This window comes from Lissotriton helveticus, chromosome 3_1, assembly GCF_964261635.1.
Source record: "Lissotriton helveticus chromosome 3_1, aLisHel1.1, whole genome shotgun sequence".
NCBI lineage: Eukaryota > Metazoa > Chordata > Amphibia > Caudata > Salamandridae > Lissotriton > Lissotriton helveticus.
In genome coordinates, this window is record NC_136061.1 from 1,034,977,792 (window position 1) to 1,035,000,751 (window position 22,960).

Consider the following 22,960-nt stretch of genomic DNA (forward strand, 5'->3'; position numbering starts at 1 on the left):
GGACCAGTTTCTGCCATTTCAGGCGTCGTCAGCCCAGATTGCTTGAATCCTGATGGTGCAATGAGCAAGGGACTCACATCTGAGTATACCCTTCCACGCTTATGGTGGACAAAATGATTCAGAAAAGGGGGTGGTGATGAACAGAGTGCCTGAATTAAGCAGACCACTCTTACCCAGTCCAAAGATCAGGGCTTGATCAATCACCGTTTTTTAGCTCACTCCACCATCCCAGCTCAGAACTTGGCTATATGCAAATTAGTCTGTTCCTGTCCCAGTGCATGATGGGAACAGGGCAAACCAAACTACCAAGCCAATTCTTGTACTGGGAAGGAAACAAGCTTCCGGGGACCAGTTTCTGCCATTTCAGGCGTCGTCGGCCCGGCTTGCTTGAATCCTGATGGTGCAATGAGCAAGGGACTCACATCTGAGTATACCCTTCCACGCTTATGGTGGACAAAATGATTCAGAAAAGGGGGTGGTGATGAACAGAGTGCCTGAATTAAGCAGACCACTCTTACCCAGTCCAAAGATCAGGGCTTGATCCATCACCGTTTTTTAGCTCACTCCACCATCCCAGCTCAGAACTTGGCTATATGCAAATTAGTCTGTTCCTGTCCCAGTGCATGATGGGAACAGGGCAAACCAAACTACCAAGCCAATTCTTGTACTGGGAAGGAAACAAGCTTCCGGCGACCAGTTTCTGCCATTTCAGGCGTCGTCGGCCCGGCTTGCTTGAATCCTGATGGTGCAATGAGCAAGGGACTCACATCTGAGTATACCCTTCCACGCTTATGGTGGACAAAATGATTCAGAAAAGGGGGTGGTGATGAACAGAGTGCCTGAATTAAGCAGACCACTCTTACCCAGTCCAAAGATCAGGGCTTGATCCATCACTGTTTTTTAGCTCACTCCACCATCCCAGCTCAGAACTTGGCTATATGCAAATTAGTCTGTTCCTGTCCCAGTGCATGATGGGAACAGGGCAAACCAAACTACCAAGCCAATTCTTGTACTGGGAAGGAAACAAGCTTCCAGGGACCAGTTTCTGCCATTTCAGGCGTCGTCGGCCCGGCTTGCTTGAATCCTGATGGTGCAATGAGCAAGGGACTCACATCTGAGTATACCCTTCCACGCTTATGGTGGACAAAATGATTCAGAAAAGGGGGTGGTGATGAACAGAGTGCCTGAATTAAGCAGACCACTCTTACCCAGTCCAAAGATCAGGGCTTGATCCATCACCGTTTTTTAGCTCACTCCACCATCCCAGCTCAGAACTTGGCTATATGCAAATTAGTCTGTTCCTGTCCCAGTGCATGATGGGAACAGGGCAAACCAAACTACCAAGCCAATTCTTGTACTGGGAAGGAAACAAGCTTCCGGGGACCAGTTTCTGCCATTTCAGGCGTCGTCGGCCCGGCTTGCTTGAATCCTGATGTTGCAATGAGCAAGGGACTCACATCTGAGTATACCCTTCCACGCTTATGGTGGACAAAATGATTCAGAAAAGGGGGTGGTGATGAACAGAGTGCCTGAATTAAGCAGACCACTCTTACCCAGTCCAAAGATCAGGGCTTGATCCATCACCGTTTTTTAGCTCACTACACCATCCCAGCTCAGAACTTGGCTATATGCAAATTAGTCTGTTCCTGTCCCAGTGCATGATGGGAACAGGGCAAACCAAACTACCAAGCCAATTCTTGTACTGGGAAGGAAACAAGCTTCCGGGGACCAGTTTCTGCCATTTCAGGCGTCGTCGGCCCGGCTTGCTTGAATCCTGATGGTGCAATGAGCAAGGGACTCACATCTGAGTATACCCTTCCACGCTTATGGTGGACAAAATGATTCAGAAAAGGGGGTGGTGATAAACAGAGTGCCTGAATTAAGCAGACCACTCTTACCCAGTCCAAAGATCAGGGCTTGATCCATCACCGTTTTTTAGCTCACTCCACCATCCCAGCTCAGAACTTGGCTATATGCAAATTAGTCTGTTCCTGTCCCAGTGCATGATGGGAACAGGGCAAACCAAACTACCAAGCCAATTCTTGTACTGGGAAGGAAACAAGCTTCCGGGGACCAGTTTCTGCCAATTCAGGCGTCGTCGGCCCGGCTTGCTTGAATCCTGATGGTGCAATGAGCAAGGGACTCACATCTGAGTATACCCTTCCACGCTTATGGTGGACAAAATGATTCAGAAAAGGGGGTGGTGATCAACAGAGTGCCTGAATTAAGCAGACCACTCTTAGCCAGTCCAAAGATCAGGGCTTGATCCATCACCGTTTTTTAGCTCACTCCACCATCCCAGCTCAGAACTTGGCTATATGCAAATTAGTCTGTTCCTGTCCCAGTGCATGATGGGAACAGGGCAAACCAAACTACCAAGCCAATTCTTGTACTGGGAAGGAAACAAGCTTCCGGGGACCAGTTTCTGCCATTTCAGGCGTCGTCGGCCCAGCTTGCTTGAATCCTGATGGTGCAATGAGCAAGGGACTCACATCTGAGTATACCCTTCCACGCTTATGGTGGACAAAATGATTCAGAAAAGGGGGTGGTGATGAACAGAGTGCCTGAATTAAGCAGACCACTCTTACCCAGTCCAAAGATCAGGGCTTGATCAATCACCGTTTTTTAGCTCACTCCACCATCCCAGCTCAGAACTTGGCTATATGCAAATTAGTCTGTTCCTGTCCCAGTGCATGATGGGAACAGGGCAAACCAAACTACCAAGCCAATTCTTGTACTGGGAAGGAAACAAGCTTCCGGGGACCAGTTTCTGCCATTTCAGGCGTCGTCGGCCCGGCTTGCTTGAATCCTGATGGTGCAATGAGCAAGGGACTCACATCTGAGTATACCCTTCCACGCTTATGGTGGACAAAATGATTCAGAAAAGGGGGTGGTGATGAACAGAGTGCCTGAATTAAGCAGACCACTCTTACCCAGTCCAAAGATCAGGGCTTGATCCATCACCGTTTTTTAGCTCACTCCACCATCCCAGCTCAGAACTTGGCTATATGCAAATTAGTCTGTTCCTGTCCCAGTGCATGATGGGAACAGGGCAAACCAAACTACCAAGCCAATTCTTGTACTGGGAAGGAAACAAGCTTCCGGGGACCAGTTTCTGCCATTTCAGGCGTCGTCGGCCCGGCTTGCTTGAATCCTGATGGTGCAATGAGCAAGGGACTCACATCTGAGTATACCCTTCCACGCTTATGGTGGACAAAATGATTCAGAAAAGGGGGTGGTGATGAACAGAGTGCCTGAATTAAGCAGACCACTCTTACCCAGTCCAAAGATCAGGGCTTGATCCGTCACCGTTTTTTAGCTCACTCCACCATCCCAGCTCAGAACTTGGCTATATGCAAATTAGTCTGTTCCTGTCCCAGTGCATGATGGGAACAGGGCAAACCAAACTACCAAGCCAATTCTTGTACTGGGAAGGAAACAAGCTTCCGGGGACCAGTTTCTGCCATTTCAGGCGTCGTCGGCCCGGCTTGCTTGAATCCTGATGGTGCAATGAGCAAGGGACTCACATCTGAGTATACCCTTCCACGCTTATGGTGAACAAAATGATTCAGAAAAGGGGGTGGTGATGAACAGAGTGCCTGAATTAAGCAGACCACTCTTACCCAGTCCAAAGATCAGGGCTTGATCCATCACCGTTTTTTAGCTCACTACACCATCCCAGCTCAGAACTTGGCTATATGCAAATTAGTCTGTTCCTGTCCCAGTGCATGATGGGAACAGGGCAAACCAAATTACCAAGCCAATTCTTGTACTGGGAAGGAAACAAGCTTCCGGGGACCAGTTTCTGCCATTTCAGGCGTCCTTGGCCCGGCTGCTTGAATCCTGATGGTGCAATGAGCAAGGGACTCACATCTGAGTATACCCTTCCACGCTTATGGTGGACAAAATGATTCAGAAAAGGGGGTGGTGATGAACAGAGTGCCTGAATTAAGAAGACCACTCTTACCCAGTCCAAACATCAGGGCTTGATCCATCACCGTTTTTTAGCTCACTCCACCATCCCAGCTCAGAACTTGGCTATATGCAAATTAGTCTGTTCCTGTCCCAGTGCATGATGGGAACAGGGCAAACCAAACTACCAAGCCAATTCTTGTACTGGGAAGGAAACAAGCTTCCGGGGACCAGTTTCTGCCATTTCAGGCTTCGTCGGCCCGGCTTGCTTGAATCCTGATGGTGCAATGAGCAAGGGACTCACATCTGAGTATACCCTTCCACGCTTATGGTGGACAAAATGATTCAGAAAAGGGGGTGGTGATGAACAGAGTGCCTGAATTAAGCAGACCACTCTTACCCAGTCCAAAGATCAGGGCTTGATCCATCACCGTTTTTTAGCTCACTCCACCATCCCAGCTCAGAACTTGGCTATATGCAAATTAGTCTGTTCCTGTCCCAGTGCATGATGGGAACAGGGCAAACCAAACTACCAAGCCAATTCTTGTACTGGGAAGGAAACAAGCTTCCGGGGACCAGTTTCTGCCATTTCAGGCGTCGTCGGCCCGGCTTGCTTGAATTCTGATGGTGCAATGAGCAAGGGACTCACATCTGAGTATACCCTTCCACGCTTATGGTGGACAAAATGATCCAGAAAAGGGGGTGGTGATGAACAGAGTGCCTGAATTAAGCAGACCACTCTTACCCAGTCCAAAGATCAGGGCTTGATCCATCACCGTTTTTTAGCTCACTCCACCATCCCAGCTCAGAACTTGGCTATATGCAAATTAGTCTGTTCCTCTCCCAGTGCATGATGGGAACAGGGCAAACCAAACTACCAAGCCAATTCTTGTACTGGGAAGGAAACAAGCTTCCGGGGACCAGTTTCTGCCATTTCAGGCGTCGTCGGCCCGGCTTGCTTGAATCCTGATGGTGCAATGAGCAAGGGACTCCCATCTGAGTATACCCTTCCACGCTTATGGTGGACAAAATGATTCAGAAAAGGGGGTGGTGATGAACAGAGTGCCTGAATTAAGCAGACCACTCTTACCCAGTCCAAAGATCAGGGCTTGATCCATCACCGTTTTTTAGCTCACTCCACCATCCCAGCTCAGAACTTGGCTATATGCAAATTAGTCTGTTCCTGTCCCAGTGCATGATGGGAACAGGGCAAACCAAACTACCAAGCCAATTCTTGTACTGGGAAGGAAACAAGCTTCCATCTGGCCGTCGATTCCGACCTTGAAAGCAGAGTCAATCAAATGAGCCGTATAAGAGCGCTATTGTCTCAAAAAGAGGTTGCTCTTACATCTGCTAGAGAAACATTTGTCCTTCATGTAGCAAACACCCGCACAGAAGTGCATGCTTTATTAAATACAGACGTGCCCCTGCATTTTGGGGAGTTAATTCAGACTATCTTTAATGCGTCCTCGACTACGGGGTTACCTTACTTTTTTAAAGTTATCAGCAGTGGCCTAGTGACTTCTTTTCAAACTATATTTGGTGTCTTCTCGGCACTGTTTCATTCTATTTTTTCCAGCATCTTTAGTGGATGCCCCTTAATACTCGCATTAGTTGCCGGTGTGCTTCTATTAATTTGTTTACTTAAATATGGATGCACATCCTGCAGCACAGGACAATATTCCTCAGCTGTTGCTGCTCCGCAACCGAATGCCTAGGTATTACGGAGCGCTGCCTCTGGCTACATTGAGTGCAGCTTATGGATTATCGTTTCGATTTTCCTTTTTCACATGCATTCAACCTGTCTTTCATTGCCTGAGCTGCGATTTCGACTGGGCCCTGGATTTGTGTCTCTGCAGTACGGTGTCTCACAACGCGGATTATGACCAGCTGATGAGCCCCTTAGTGGTTCATGACTTGCTCTGTTCTGGCGGCAGGATTATGGCCTTAGCAGCGATACATGGAATAATGGAACGTTGGAATGTTTTTGCAGCGGCGCATGACTTCTTGGCACGCAGTTACATTGAAGATTACCTGAGTTTTCCTCCGATGGTGATAGAGCCTCCGGTCGTTGAGGAACATGTATGTTCATTCCCACTATTGAATTGGATGGCTGAAATGTTTTCAGATGAGAACAATGATTTCCTCTTGGAGGCTGTTGATACATACTGTGCTTATACGCTGTTGGAATAAGACTCTTTGATTTTTCTACCTATTCTTTATTATTTAGTTACTGCTTTCTATGAAACAGCGAATAATTATTTTTTGAAAATTTGAACTTGAATCTGCTTTTCAGGCTTGGACTCTGCGTTCGTAATTCGCCCACGTTTATATCACATGCTTCGATCAAGGAAGGGTGCCGTGGGGCTGAGCCTTGCACTCACACCGTGTTAAGTTAGCATGGGTTTATTAGAAGCTTAAATGCCATTTTTGCTTTCCTGCTCTGCTTTGCACACGACACACACTTGCGATATTGTTTAGAGAAGGCTGAGTATTTTGCTTCACATGAGAATAATTTGTTATGCTACATTTGTAGACTGCCTCGCTAGTTTAGTGTGTATAGTGAGAGCATGGAACATCAAGGTTATCTTGGACACTGTCTGTTATTCGGAATGATCCTCGCACGTTCGAGCCATAACACATATGCAGCTGTGGCCACCTCTGATACTGGCGCGTTTAATAATGCACTGTGCAGGTATGATTACACACAGTTGGAGAACATTCGTATCCTAACAGTTTGTGCAGAACTCAATATGATCCACTACTGCTGAGTACCAGAGGTATGGGTCCACCCAAGTAATTTTATGACACCTACTGTAGTTATAAACTAACCTGCTAGGTAGGGAGGGTGAAATCTAGGTATATTTTAAATCTGTTTCCCTTTAGCATTATAAGATGCTTTCGCCCTTTGTATTTTATGGAATAGTAACAATGCTGACAACCTTGTTTCTGATATGTTTGCTTGTATTATGTAAGGTACTGCGCATGAGATTACAGCGTTAGAAATAAACATTTCAAACTTGCACGTGTCTTTATTTACTCTTTGTTTTGGACTGGTGTAAGACTATAACGAAAGAGTGCTCTTGTAATTCACCTTACTTGAGGTAATCTAAGTCGCATGTTCTGGTTTGACTAGTCATTGGTGTTTTTGCTATAGGACGAAGAACCAATGAATCACTGATTGCTAGTTCACTGAGGTCCTAAGTCTTTATGCACAGTTCTGTGTGGGAGCAGAATCCCTGCAACAGTAGTTACAACAAAAAGGCTCGATAAAGGGCTTTGAGTTTGAATCAGAATATGAAATTGAAGAATAATTGATAACTCACGCCAAGAAAGGGAGATAGTGTGCAAATTTCACTGTGCCTTCGGCCGGGGTAGTTGTTACAATAAAAAGGCTCGATAAAGGCCTGCACTTTGAATAGGAATATGAAATAGAAGAATAGTTGATAATCACAGCTAAGGAATGCAGCAAGTATGTGTGTGTATGTGTGGATGATGTCACTGACCATGTCATGAGTGATGTAATATGTGACGTCATCAGCAGTGGATTGCGCGCGCGCGCGCGAGTTATAGTTAGCTGAACTAACTATAACGGGGGAATTTCAAAGGTTTTGTATGAGTGAAATGTCCAGCTAACTATAACATGTGTGAAACCTATGGTTTTTTTAATTAATATATATATATATATATATATATATATATATATATATAATATGAATATGGTAGCACCCAAAAACCCAAATTAAATATCTTACACAATATAATTTTTAATATCCCATACACTAAAGGGTTTATCCTCAGTCTCTGTGGAGGGGAAAAGAAGGCTGTCATAATATGTCCTTCCCCATCCATGACCAGCTCCTTGGCACCTCCATCTTCAATGCCTTCTAAGAATCTACTACACATACCAGCGGAAGAAAAATAAATGTTCTCAGGATACATCCACCTCCCTTCATGACCTTTCTGAGACTAAATAGGTAGTTTTTTCTTTTATACCCAGCAGCCCCCAAAAATGGTTGGTGCTGGTTAGCCTACAGGCTCTGCTAAGAGTAAGACAACCCACAATTCCCTCAGAAATGTTTACAGACATTGTTACTATATTCCGGCAGTATGACAGATATATAATTACTATGGTACGGACCAGGGCAGTCAATGTACAAACATACATTGTCAGAGCCACATGAAATAATGCGGGTTGTGCAGTATCTGCGACTGGACTTAAGGTGATGGTGGTGGACTTGTGTGTGTTGGGCTAGTTGCCTAATCCTATAATTTTGGGCTCCATATTACAGGCTGCTATGATATCAGCTCCAGAACCAAGAGTCTATCTTATACAGCCAACACTGGGGTTATCCCCGGTATAATGAAGGTCCACCATTATCTGGTGAACTCTTCTAAAAAGAGGCCAACGCTGCCTTTTGATAGGCCTCTCTAGCATCTGATAGTTATGTCTGGCTCACAGTGAGCAGTTCTAGAGTGTGATGATGACTGATGGGCATGTGAGACAGATCATGTCTATGTCGAGCAATAGTACATGCAAAAAATTAATAAAAATTACAAGCTGATATTTATCACCCAACTTGTATTTACTAAAAATTAAAGTTGGAACCTAGGGTCAAAGTAACCTATTTACAAACACTGATGAGCTTTTATTTGGGGAGTGATTGCTTTATTGACCATAAATAAAAACATGGCAATTGGGAGAAAAATATTTCTACTTTCAGAAACTATCAAGCTGGTATTTGAAGAAAACAAATGTACTAATCAACTGCTAGAAGGTATGATTGGAGGCCAAAATATGTGTATTTTAGGAAAATGTTATGCTGATATCAGACATGATAATGACTGTGTTTCTCCGACATATACAGAGTTAAAGTTTGAGTAATGAGTCATATCGTTCATAATACTTGACATTGTTTAGCTCTACTACTGCTTTCAAATTCAAGCCTGGATTGTAGCTCTAGTATCTAAGTCGCTGTGATCAAGTGAACCTGAGGCATAGCTCTGCGATCTTTGGTCTGAGATTGTGAGATAAGTGTGACTGTTCACTTTCCCTATAATATAGAAATACATTGCCACACGGTTAAATCACATCATGCACCTCCAGCCACTTTAACGGTGTCGCATGCTTGAGTTTGAGCATCCCTAATTATAATTCCAACACATTCCACTTCGCTGTCGATTTGTGAATAAACAATTAGCACTCCTCAGCCTTCAAAGAGTGCATCCCTTTCCTTTCACGAACTCATATATGAAGTGCTGAACATAGATATAATATAAATATATTTTATAAACTAAAACGTAGAACTTAAAAATATATAACTTAAAAAATAAAATAAATACGTAACTCAAACATCATATGTAAACAAATAAAATTCTCAAATAAACATACATAGTAATAATACTAATAATTACAATTAAAAACAGCACATTCAAACATTATCGAAAATACAAATATACAATAAAATAAAAAATACATTAATACAAATACTAATCAAAAATTGAAATAAAAAATTACATTAGCAGTAAAATAACTTTCAACATTAAATCACAAAATAAATCTTAAAGATTAAAACAAAGACCAATAACAATTAAAATTAAAAATATTTACACAACAAAGAAATAATATGAATATTATGCTACAAACATTTATAATAAATAAATATATCTTTAATGCAAACCAAAGTACAATTCTAACTTCAAAGTAATAAAAAATAAGCACATGCATATCAACAACCATACCAGTATAACTCTATTTAAACAAAAACTAAATGAAACTATGTAAAATAAAAAAACATATACAATGATAAAGTATCTATTAAAAAATCTTCTCTCCCAACTCCCCTACAAACCCAACAACCTGTTACTAAATAAAGAAAATGAAATTAAAAAAAGATATAATTAAAATGAAATAAACTGTAAATAAAACAACATTCTTACCTGTCATACTCGGTCTCAGAATATTCATGACATCATATTTTTGTTACAGTTTTTATGTTCAATAATACAGTTGCAATGAGAATAAGATTGTGTACCATTTTACCACATGTCCAAGTAGATTCTTATTCATTAAATGAAAGGTAGAAGTGAAGAAATAAATGTATTGAAAGATGTCAGGAGCTCATGCCAAACTGCGTACTATAGGTATACATCATTTGAGTTGTCTATAAAAATGTATGACATTTCAAAGTTTTTTCAGCAATATTGTATAGAAAAATGCATCGGTCATTCCCAGAGTTTTTTTGGTAGGAGAAGGCATCCTCATTTCCCCTTTGGAGGGTCACACTTGCTTGGCGCACAATTAAAGTAAAAAACTATAACATGAGAGCTCATTCATTACTGACCGTGAAACCTTTGGAGAATTTGTTTTGCAAATCTACTTGAAAATTGTACTATAAACTGCATCATTCAGTCTCTAATTTTTCAAAGTTTTCTTTGGGTTAGAATATTATATAATCAATTAAATGTAATTATTCAAAGTGCAGCCTATGGAGATATAAGAGGAAATAACTCAGACCTGATATCTGAAATTGTACAATTTGTAATGGTAGCACCATAAGAGGTATGCAAGTTATTATTTGGTATTAGTTATTTAGCTGTTGTTTCATTCTAATTTAGCATCAGCTGTTTTTAATTAGTTACTCTTCAAATTGGTTCAGCAGCTACTGTCGGTTATGGGCCCACAGGAGTGTACATCGAAATTTGCCTTGAATCGTGGTGTCAGATAAGGCTGTATACTGCCACCTTTTTTGAAAATGTATTTTATTTATGCATAACCCGCCAATGGACTTATGTGTGGAAGGGTATGATCTACCTAGGGTGAATGTATGGCCGATGCCTGGTCTGCTATATGCTGACAACGCTGTCCTGATATCGAGAGCTGCTCTTGGATTACAGCAGCTCTTGAGCAGTTTCATCGATTTCATGGACAACCTCGATCTTATCACAAATTACTCTAAGTCAAATATCATGGTACTGGGCCCTAAAAGCACCAAAAGCAAAGCCATTACAACAAAGACAATATGCTCAGCAAAGTCAACACAATTTCCTACCTCGGTATCCTCTCCAACTCCTCTCTCAGTTGGTCTACCCTGTTTAGCACCAGAAGATACGTCTTCTCAAAAAGTCTTGTTTGGTCTTTGACTTAGCTTCTGAAATTGGGCAAAAGTGTGTGCCTGCAATGATAAAAATCTATCAAGCTAAATTTGTCACCATTGCAACATATGACGCTGAGATCTGGGGGTACTCTAACCTATCACTTCTCTAAACTACAGAGAATAGGTTTCTAAGCACTTACTCTCTCTACCCTGCAGTGTGTCCTCCTTTAAGATTCATGAAAAGCTTGCGGTTAGCTATGTTTCTGATCTAATACAGTTCCACTCCTTATCTTTGTGGTCAGCAGTTTGGATTGAAAAGGATCTTGAGCTCATAAGAGTCATTATTAAAGATTGTCTATACCTTGACTATGCCAACAGATTTCCATGGCTTACATATGTCATGGAGAAGCTCTTTAAACTTTGTTGCTCTGATCTGTTCAGCCACCCAGAATCTATATCTAAGGCTGACATTACTTGGTCAGGCAGGCAGTCATGTCATTAAAATCTGAAGCTAGAGAATCTAGAGCTCTAACTATGTCATCGGTTAGATCCTATGTCTTGGCCCAAACCTCGCCCTTATTAGAACCCTATCTCACCTATGGGCTCTCTAACAATTAGTGTTTCTTGCTTACTTGCTTCAGGTTCAATCTAATACATCATTTGTTTCGTGTTCCAAAGGGCTGGGAGCATGATGAAGTAGACACTTGTTGCCAATGCGACGGTTGTTCAGCTCAACGTACTTTGCACTTTGTCATTATATGTCCTTTTTATGTGTCCATACGCAAACACTTTTTGAAACCGATCGTGGCGGAGCTTAATTTCAGAAGTGCGAGGCCTGCTTTACCGCATTTGCAGAGGTTAACTCATTTTACAACTAGTTATCATGTGGCATGTTTTTAAATAGCACAATCAAAGTAAGAAACTCAATAATTTTTGACTGATGTAATGGTCCTAATGACTGTTTGCTCCTCTGTATTGTTTCTAATTGAACTTAGATATGGATCCATAATGTATTTATTATTATATTGGCCTTATTCATTATACTGTGATCTTAACGATTTTAGCATGTTTTAACTGTCTTTAACGGTTTAGCTGTTTTAATCCAAATGAAGATTTCATTGATTGGTTTAGCAGGTCTTATCTCCGTCAAGTCACACCAACATGATTTATGGCACGTTACCTCTTGATGTCAGTAGGGAAATGTAAATGTGTGCTAATTAAATGTTTTCAGGGAGAAGCAGGTAACAACTTTGGGTAGCAAGTTTGCTTTTTCATCTAAGCTGCTTCAAAACGCTGGAAGGAAAAAAACGTAATTTGAAAGGAGGAATACAAAAGGTAAATTATAAGCACCAATTTCAGGTTTTCTGTAGAAACTCTACCTGGGAAAGAAAGTATTCAGAAAACAGTACAATTAGAGTTGCCATGAGACCCCTTTTAAGCTAAACACAATGGTTTTGCTTCCAAGCTCCCATTTAACAAATCAGTGCACTATGTGATTCAGAGGCTTAAATTCAGGTGTATTTGTGCAGTCTTCGAAAGTAGCAGAGCGGCAAAAGCTCAGCCTCCACTAGCCCTGCACACAACCACAAATCATACTTAGAGACCCCTCCTGGCTAGATAGGGGGCTTTTCACCAAATGTTCTTCCATTGGCACAAAAGGTGTACTTTCGCCAATATGGAAAGACAGTAAGACAGATGGACCTTTAGACTGACCAAAATGAGAGATTAATATGTGATACATGTGTACCTACTTGTAGAAAAATAGATGACCATGGATATATGGAATGTCAAACATTCATTTGAAGAATAAATAATGCTCTAAAAAAGATTGCATTGTGCCTCGATTTGACTCACATGTTTTATGGGGTCCTTGTTGGTCATATTGATATCCTATCCCTTCACCATCAGAATCCGAAGTATCGGAAAATGTTTGCACCCACTGGGGATGAGGATTGTCATCATTGGAAAAGTGGTTCTGTTTATAAATTTTTTCGCCAAATATGGATATGTTTTTTCTTGGGAATTATAACGAATATCCTTATAAAGTTTGTCTGTCTTGCGTTTAACTAAATAATCCGTAAATGAAGCCAATTCCATGACAGCCTATTCCAACTTTTTCTTAGCCTCGTCTAAGGCATTATTTTTACGGAGTTTTTCTTCTAAATTTGCTAGTTCATTTTTTAAGGATGCCACTAACTCCTTTGCAGTTTCTACAATCAAAATCATTAAGTCGCAAGAGCCATTTGTGTCCACTTTTCTAAAAATTGTCTAATGTGGACAAAAAGACCGGGAATATTACGAATCCTGAGACCTTGAAGAATTACTCTGGCTCTAAGGTATTCAAACATGAACTCGCCATGCACTTCCATGCTGTAAACTCTTCATCACTAAACCCAAAGGTTTTTAATTGATCCATGTCAAACAGTGACCAAGACAAGGGGTCAAATGGGGGGTACAAGGGAGTGAAGAAAAAAGAGAGTGAAGGAAGAATCCAACAAGATAGTGTAGTGCAGAACCTAATAAACACAAAAAAGAAACTGTAGTTACCTAAGAAACTGTAGTTACCTATGATAAGTCCAGAAATTTGATAAAGCGAGCAGCCCCATACAGACAAGCTGTGGGTAAATTAATTGAGACACAGAGGGCCCCCTTGCAGAGCACGATGCGTCCTAGGGCAGGGAAAATACAACTATAGCGTTTTTCAACCTTAGTTGCCATATGTAAATACATCCGCATTTTTCCGATAATTGGACTACTATTTTTGTTTTTCTCCCTAGAACTTGTTGTTTTTAATAACCATACTCTAGCCTAAATAATGAACATTAGGGCGTCCATGTTGTTATGTATTTATGCAACAAAGCCCTCGTATGCTGAGCATCAGCTAATATAGCACTTACCTTCATACGCCGACTTTGCCCTCAAGGCTTCCACAGCGGTTTTTACCCTTAGTTGCCATATGTAAATACATCTGCATTTTTCCGCTAATTGGGCCACTATTGTTGTATTGCTTCCTAGAATCGGTTGTTTTTAATACCCTTAATACCCATTAGGCATGCCTAGTGTCCTTCATTATTGCTATGTGCTATCTTACATGTGCCATCTGGCTTCTGTTATTTGCCATATGTAAATACACCTTCATTTTCCGATAGTTGGGCCATCGCTATTGTATTGCTCCATAGAACAGGTTGTGTTTAATAACCATACCACTCATGAGGCATACATAGCGTCCTTTACCTTTGCTATGTGCAAACTTATATATGCCATATCAGGGCTCGAGAAATGTACCGACCGCTCGCAAATGCGTGTATATTTCTTCAAGGGCGAGACAGTTTTCAGGCCTACTTGACCGGCCTGGCGAGTGATATCTGCTGCTTCAGTGCCAGGTTCCAATTTGTGGGTCGAGTTCAATTGAGGTTAGGTCAAGTTGAAAAGTGTACTTACTCGACCTGCAGGTCAAGTAAGATTTTTTAGATTTGTCGAGCCCAGCATATGGCGTCTGCTAGTTCAGTTTTCGGCTTACGTTTTAGCAGTGCCTCATTTGGGCATGCATTTTGACCGGCCCAGTCATTTCTATTCTTCTTACTTGGGTCGGATTAGACACACCATCACAACCCCCTTTGGCCATATTGTGTATTCTGGATGTGGTTAAGACTATACTATCTATTGTCTTAGGTTGTCATAAAAATTTCCATACATATATTCTTTTCTCTTTTCAGAGTGTCTTTTATCTCTATTGAAACTATCACACGGCTCTGATTAGATCAGCCAACTTAGAAGTATTTGTGCTACCTATGCCAGAAAGGTAAACATCTATAAATACATATATGCATCAATTGCATTTCTGGCAACAATAACATAATTGTAATTTAGATTATATTTCCTTCACAGAATTCCTCCTTTGATAGGAACCATTTTGGAGGACCCGGCTGGGTTGACCTGGTGCATTGGATATCATATCAGATTTATTCATCTATAGGAGAAATCTTGATCTGGTTTTAGGTGAAGAATCTTTCCTCTCTTTTTTGTATCTATTAGTTTACGATAACACTAGGATGTCATCTTCACACCATATAGAATTATTTTAATTTTTTATTTACAGCATTATTTATTCTTCAAATGAATATTTGACATTCCATATATCCATGGTCATCTATGTTTCTACAAGTAGGTACACAGGTATCACATATCAATATCACATTTCTTCTCTCATTTTGGTCAGTCTAAAGGTCCATCTGTCTTACTCTCTTTCCTTTATAGGTAATTGAGTTATCTTGGGTCTAAACATTCTTTTTTGGTTCCAATTGCATACCTATTTTAGGTAAGCCTGTGCTATATCAAGCCGTTTCATCTTTATATCAACTTTCATTTATTCTTCTTCAGCAATTTCAGTCCTTTTCTTTTACTATCTACTATTAACATTTATTGAGCTTGACATTCACATCCTTTATTCGGTTGGTACTATGGGTCTTATCTTCTTTAGATCAGTTCTGCGTTCTATTCCTATTTCATTGATATACTTTATTCCTTATTTTTTCGCACTTTTAGTTGCATGCCTGATTTACACAGAAAATTGTCGTTATCATTGCATGTTTCGTTTATATCATGTGTTGTCTATTAGAGGCATGTCTGACTCAGTGTACTTAGTTTTATGTATTGATGTTATACATTGTTTCCATTTATGTTTGTTCAGGATGCTGTCCTGAAGAAGGCGCTTAAGTGCAGAAACGCGCGCAGACAAAAAATAAGAACTTGTCCAAACATCTAGCCACGTTTCTCCAATAAGCAACAATGAATTTATCTCTATATGTTTTTATGTTGTATGTTTGAAATTTGTATACTGCATTCATTTTTGTGTATATATTATATATTTGTTAATATGTTGTCAAAAGTAATATGTTTCAACATTTTGGATCAGATTGTTTTTATTATGAATTTATAAGAATAAAATGTATATTTTAATTTAAATGTTTAGTACACTGAGTAACTTCATATATCCATGAATTGTAATAGGTCCTTGTTTGACCAATCAATTGCCTAGGTATTTACTGTCTTCACTGATATTTAATATCCACACATTGAAAATGGGAACATTCATGGTGTAGTAATGGAATACAATTCACCACAAGCACATCGCCGTCATCCTGAACGAGTTCGCCGAGGGCAGCGTGCTGGAGAAGGCGCTGGCCGTCAGCCAGGCCGGGGAGCTGTACGAGGAGTGGCTGGAGTTGCACAACGGCTGCCTCTGCTGCTCCGTCAAGGACAGCGGCGTCCAGGCCATGGAGAACCTCATGCACACGAAGGGCCGCTTCGACTACATCCTGCTGGAGACCACCGGCCTGGCCTCCGTCTTCTGGGTGGACGCCGAGCTGGGCAGCGAGCTGTACCTGGATGGCATTGTGTCCGTCGTGGACGCCAAGTAGAGGCTGCGGCAGGCGACCGAGGAGAAGGGCGGAGGCCTGATTAACGAGGCGACCAGGCAGGTGGCCCTGGCCGACCTCTTCATCAATAAAACAGACCTGGTGCTGCAGGGAGAACTGGACTCGTTGAAAGCCGCCGTCAGGTCAATCAACGGGTGTGTCAAGCTCCTGGAGACGCAGAGGTCAAGGATGGACCTTTCGGATGTACTAGATCTACATTCGTTCGACAAGTTATCGAGCACAAGTTTACAGGTAAAACTTCGGCAGTTGGAGACCACTCGTCCCACTTAGACCTGAGCAGGGGCGCAACTAGGTCTTAATTTCGGGGGGGGGCTAACATGGCAAATGAAGGGACGTGGCTAATGTTAATCAATGGGGTGGGGCTAAAATGGCAGATAATCAGGATTGATTAATGCTCAGGTCAAGCGGAGAAAACATACAACCCTAAAATTACCCCCTCGCACCCCAAAACCCATTACCACCCTGAACCCTGAAATCATCCCCCTAGAACCCCAAACCGCATACTCGCACTGATCCCTAAAATTACACCCTTACCCCCCAAAACCCTTACCCACCCTGAACCCTAAAATTACCTCTGGCACCCCAAAACCCATACCCGCACTGATCCCTAAAATTACACCCTTGCCCCCTCAAATCCATTACCACCCTGAACCCCAAAATTACCCCCCTAGGACCCCACAACCCATACCCACCCTGAACCCTAAAATTACCCCCTGGCACCCCAAAACCCATTACCACTCTGAACCCTAAAATCAACCCCTGGAGCCCCAAAACTCATACTCGCACTGATCCTTAAAATTACACCCTTGCCCCCCAAAACCCATACCCACCCTGAACCTTAAAATTACCCCTGGCACCCCAAAACCCATACCCATGCTGAACATTAAATTCTCCCCTGGCACCCCAAAACCCATACCCACCCTGAACCCTAAAATTGCCCCCTGACACCCGAAATTCCACACCCACCCTGAAACCTAAAATGTCCCCCCCTCACACCCCAAAACCCATTACCACCCTAAACCCTAAAATGACCCCCTGGCACCCCAAAACCCCTACCCACCCTGAACCCTAAAATTGCCCCCCTGACATCCAAAAACCCACACCCACCCTGAACCCTAAAATTCCCCCCTCACATGCTAAAACCCATACCCACCCTGAACCCTACAATTAACTCCATAGCACCCCAAAACCCTTAACCACCCTAAACCATAAAATTACCCCTGGCACACCAACACCCATACCCACGCTGAACCCTAAAATTACCCCCTGGCACTCCAAATCCCATGCCCACCCTGAACCCTAAAATTACCCCTGGTTCCCCAAAACCCATACCCACCCTGAAGCGTAAAATTACCCCTGGCACCCCAAAACCCACACCCACCCTGAACCCCTAAATTGCCCTCCTGGCCCCCAAAACCCATACCGATCCTGAACCCTAAAATTACCCCCTGGCACACCAAAACCCATTACTACCCTGAACCCTAAAATTACCCCTGGCACCCTAAAACCCATACCCACTCAGAACCCTAAAATTACCCCCAGGCACCCCAATCCGTAACCCACCCTGAACCCTAAAATTACTCCCTGGCACCCTAAAACCCACACCCACCCTGAACCCTAAAGTTACCAACTAGCACCCCAAAAAATGAACTCTGCAACCTTACACTACATTTGCATAATCAGAGGGAACTCTCCTCTTTGACGTTGGGCTGATCAGCAGCACTGTGTCCTGGCATCCAGCCCCTCCCGAAAATCTCACAGTGTGGACAGGTGCGGGCCAAATGTTTCCTGGTTTCTCCTTACTAGGGCCTCCTCTGCTTCTGCGTGTGTTTTAGCGCCCTGGATGTGAATTCCCTACAAGTGCACAGACAGCAGGGGGAAAGGGATGTCCAGTGCAGGTGAAGCATTTCCTTTGTAAATTAATTCCTGCTGGCGTCATAGCCCAGGGTGTGATGTCTGTGCACTTGTATGGAATACACATCCATACAAGTGCACAGACAGCAAACCCTGGGCTATGACGCCAGCAGAAATTAATTTACAAAGGAAAAGCATCACCTGCACTGGCCGTCCCTTTCCCCCTGCTGTGTGCATCTTCCCACTCCCACCCCATGCTGAACACATCAAGTGATTAGGTGAAATCCCTGCCTTCAGGCAAGGATATCACCTCAGTGCCAGTAAAGGAAAACAAGAGGTGGGGGCTGGGGGTTCCCTAAAACTGCTAAGAGGCTGGCTGGCTCGGGCTGCTGGGCCTCTCAGAAAGCATCATAAAAATGACTTTCTCGGCTCCGATGCGCAGTCATTTCAGTGCGTGTCAAATTAGCCCGGGCTGAAGACTGAAGAAGACGTCGGGGGGGGGGGGGGCTGGGGGGGGGGCTGAAGCCCGGTGAGCCCAATGGGTGTTGCGCGCCTGGACCTGAGCACTGTCACAGTCACGTTTGAGGTTCCAGGAAGCATCAGTGAAGAACACCTCAATATATTAATTCAGACCTTCTGTGGGAAAAGACCACGAGAGACAGGACGGGTAACCTCATGGAAGTCATACGATTAAAAGGGCTAGTGTCTTTGAAGGGCAAGACGCAGCAAGTAATAGTTCAAGGTGTACACGAGCTTTACAACCTCGAGGAGACATTGGTGAACTGGGAGAAGGATGATGAAAGAACAAATCGAATGGTCTTCATTGGTAGAAATTTGGCTAAGGACATCCTTGAGCAACTCTTTACCAGTTCAGTGTCTGAAGAAACAAACAGGTGATGTACACGGATAAAGTTAACAGTTTGAGTTTACTGTAAATATCTACATTGCCACCAGCCTGACTGTAATTAGAACGTTTTAAAATATTGCCATTAAAGGCAAATATGTTTCTCCAGTAGTGGTTGTTTCAATAAAGACGTCCATATTTTGCAGTCTTTCTTCCAATGACATCACAAGTGATGTTGTACAAGTATTACAATTAAACGTGTTGTAGAGAGTGATACTAACGGGATGTGACATGAAGTTCTATATGAAAGGTTAATTAAGAAAGTAAAATCAAGACTAGTGTCACGAAAGTAGACAACCAGTAAATCTCATTACGTAAAAATTACTCCACTTGTCTTGATTTTAATTTCGTCTAATGAAGTTATTTAACTGCCTAGTAGACACAAGGAGAATCGTCAAAACAATCCTGCTTCATAGGAAATCATGCAGTCTCAGAAAAACACTGCAGTCAATGCGCCCCCTGTTGTGGTTTTATAACCTCCTGTAATGTACACTATATGTTGGTGCTGTTTTGGATAGACCATATATTAGTCATGTGAAAGCGTGAAACAAACAGACTATTCCAGAGTAGCTGCAGTTCCTTGGAGCCAGTGCTCTCCTAATGAAAGTATTCACCCCACAGAGAAGTGCTGACACACTCTCCCTTTTAATGAAAGGAAGCCCTGGTATGCAAATACTGAGAGTATATACAGATTTAAATTGCTATCCACGTGTTCTACCAAACTTGAGAAACAGATGCACTTTTTCCTCAGTGATCCACTGGAATGTGCATGGGCACAATAAGCAGTGCTAAGCTGAAATCCACATTGCAGCTCACCACGTCATGGCAGGCAATTGTAAGCTGGGTGGGTATTTGATCGCTTCCCAATACACATTCACCAAGGTACTTAATGCCTCCCCTGAAAAGCGCGATCACTCCCAATTCACTGAAAATAAATACAGTCTCCAAGGGTAAAAGCAAAAGATGTGCCCTCTCATGAAGTTCTTATGTTATGGTGATTAACATGTTTCTTAGTGCCTGGGCTTTCTACAGCTAGACATTTCTACTATTCTGATCCATTGAAATTGTTGGAGGAGAACATGTATATATTTTTTCTTCGTAAGTGCACTTCAGCCTAAGGTGAAAGAGCATTCAACAAGGCTGGACTGTGGACAGCGAAATAACTATTACTCTTACATTGCCTGAGTAAATGATGGGAGCATGGGGAAGGGGGGGGGGGCTAGTGTGTTTAGAAATATCCATGGTTAAAGCGCTGCTGTCTGAGTTGGGAAGTTAATGGGTAGAAATAACACACTGACATATCTCCTCCGAATTCTGAAACCAGCACAGGTGCAGGTATTGATGAAAAACGTTCTGAAACGTGCCTAAGCATTTTACTTCGCAGTTTTAATTTAAGGCAGAGGTGCTAAAAGTAAGATACTCTGGAAAAGACATGTCCATGTATACTTACACGGTCCCAAAGGCGAGACGTATTGGCTATGCCAATGCTTGTTTTTTAATGGCTCATGAAATCGATCCTCAGTGATGCGAAGTAGCACTTGAAAAGCACTGTCATAGCGAAAATACTTTTCTACTGCCCGTTTTTGGGTGAAACTTCATCCGTAAACCTTTCGGGTAAGAAGCCTTTGCTTTGACAAGTATAATGTTCATACCGCTGCTTTAAATGACACATTTTCAGTGTAATGTGAGTTTACTGTCACATGCCAGTACTGTTTGCTCGAAATAAGGGTTATAATAAGCTACACCTCTTGATGACAAGGTGTATATCGTTCTGTTAAGTACAGCAATAATTAATATGGAGGCCAATTTTCATGTGTTGGCGTCTGGTTAAGAGCCCTTGCCTCGGTATGATTAATAACCATGTTGCAGTTTCAAAATGGCACGTTTTTGGTGCAAAGAGAATTCTCTGACTTTACATAGTATGGTTTGCCTCAGAAAAGAGGTTTTTATAGATATACCTCGTAACAGGGTTTGATCACCTTCCTATTCATTTCAGCAACAAACAATACGGAGGCTATTATAACAAAGCGGTACCAGCACCAATCGGACATAAAAGTTCCCAAACTATAGGTGAGGCGAATAATAATCCAGTCGTGGGTTAACTAATAGACACGTTTTTAAGTTTGAGGCTCTTTTTGACACGCAATTTGCACTCTTTCTACTCACAACAATGTAAAATAGAACAATGAAACACCTATTGGTCAGAATGACCACACAGAATGGGTGGTTGTCATACATCAATGATTCTAACTCTGTGCAGAGTCGCCTGGTGGATTTGCGCCTATAGTCACACCATGCAGTAAGAGGGCATTTATTCATTTCTGTTGTTAACTGTGACTTTAAAATGTCACAGTCTACAAAAATGTTTTGTACATGTCTTTCTGCAGCCTTGAAAAAGCCCAGGGGGTGAAACGTATGTCGGCTGCTGTTGCGCTTCGTGTTTTGAAAAGTGGAAATAAAAGTGAACGAAAAGACTTGATTCAAGATCTTATTCAAAATTTAATTGGAAGGACACCGGCTCAGTACTATTGGAACACATTGTGTGCGAATAATAAGTTCCTATTGCTTTCACTTCTCTTTGACTTCCTTGTTGGATTATAGATGCAACGATTGTGTGTGCTCTGATGCATTGTGTTGAATTCCACAATAAATTACATTGCTAAAGTTCCAGAATAACTGAATGATTAATATAGCAACACAACACAGACACATTTCTGTTTTATATTACCACCTATAATGGAGAGCTCACTTGATCTTTGAAGATGGTGGTGGGTAAACCTTTCCCTGATTTGTAGCGAACGAGTGAAGCGAGCGAGTCAGACCTGTTCTAGGAGGGTTCAAGGGGGTTCTTTTCCAAAACATTTAGAAAGAAATGGGGCTATATAGTGCATTTAAAGTACAATTTTCACATACATTTGCTAAAAACCCATGTGCTCTGAAAGGGCTCTCGTTCAAGTCCTTTCAAGTGAAACCTGACACTCCCCTAGAGCTGACCTAATTTGTTTCAAAATTTGCTCTGGGTGCCCGTATAAATATTAAACATTACCTTCATAGTGTGAGGGCCAGCATTTTGTCATGGGTGTCCCTCAAATGCCATTGATGCACCTAATGCCAAAAATTACATACAATATGCCTGTGCCAGAACTTTGACATTAATGTCACCTATATGTCATAGATGACCCCCAAGTCAAAAGGTACATCTAGCATGTGAGGGCAAGGATTTTGTAATAGTTGCTTCCCTCCCATATGCTACGGGTGCCCACTCTTATGACATGAGTTATCTCCAATGTGCCAGCACCAGCATTTGTCCACAGGTGCAGCAAATGCCAAGAATCACCTTTAGTATGCCACTGCTACAGAAATCAATGTCAAATCTTTGGAGGTGACCTGTCCATTCTCTCTAGCTGTCATAATCGAAATGTTTTACTTTAATTTTACACCGTACAAGATTTTCCTTATTAATGTTTTTTTGAACATACATAATACGGATGCAGTCAGGGACTTTTTAGAAGAGCTTTAGACACTGTTTGCAAGTTCACCGGTTGAGAGGTGTTTATAAACGGAGACTTTAACGTAACAATACGTAATAAAACAACAAATTAACAACAAATCCAGCAGTCACAAGCCCCACTGGTTTCACAGCAAGCAATCTTCAGAGGCAAGACCATTTGGGAAAACAAATTGATGAATGCCTTACTAGTCTCTTGTTGCTTCCTTTGAAATCATGCAGTAAGTTTTCTTCAGCAGGCAACATT

The 22,960-nt window shown here is 42.2% G+C and overlaps 1 protein-coding gene and 1 pseudogene across 1 annotated transcript in view; one reads left to right on the forward strand and one right to left on the reverse strand.

The window, feature by feature from the left end:
• METAP1D (methionyl aminopeptidase type 1D, mitochondrial) overlaps positions 1–22,960 on the reverse strand; it is a 953,302-nt gene that overhangs the window by 102,171 nt on the left and 828,171 nt on the right. The window lies entirely within an intron of this gene.
• LOC144825321 (zinc-regulated GTPase metalloprotein activator 1A-like) overlaps positions 1–22,960 on the forward strand; it is a 50,785-nt pseudogene that overhangs the window by 19,753 nt on the left and 8,072 nt on the right.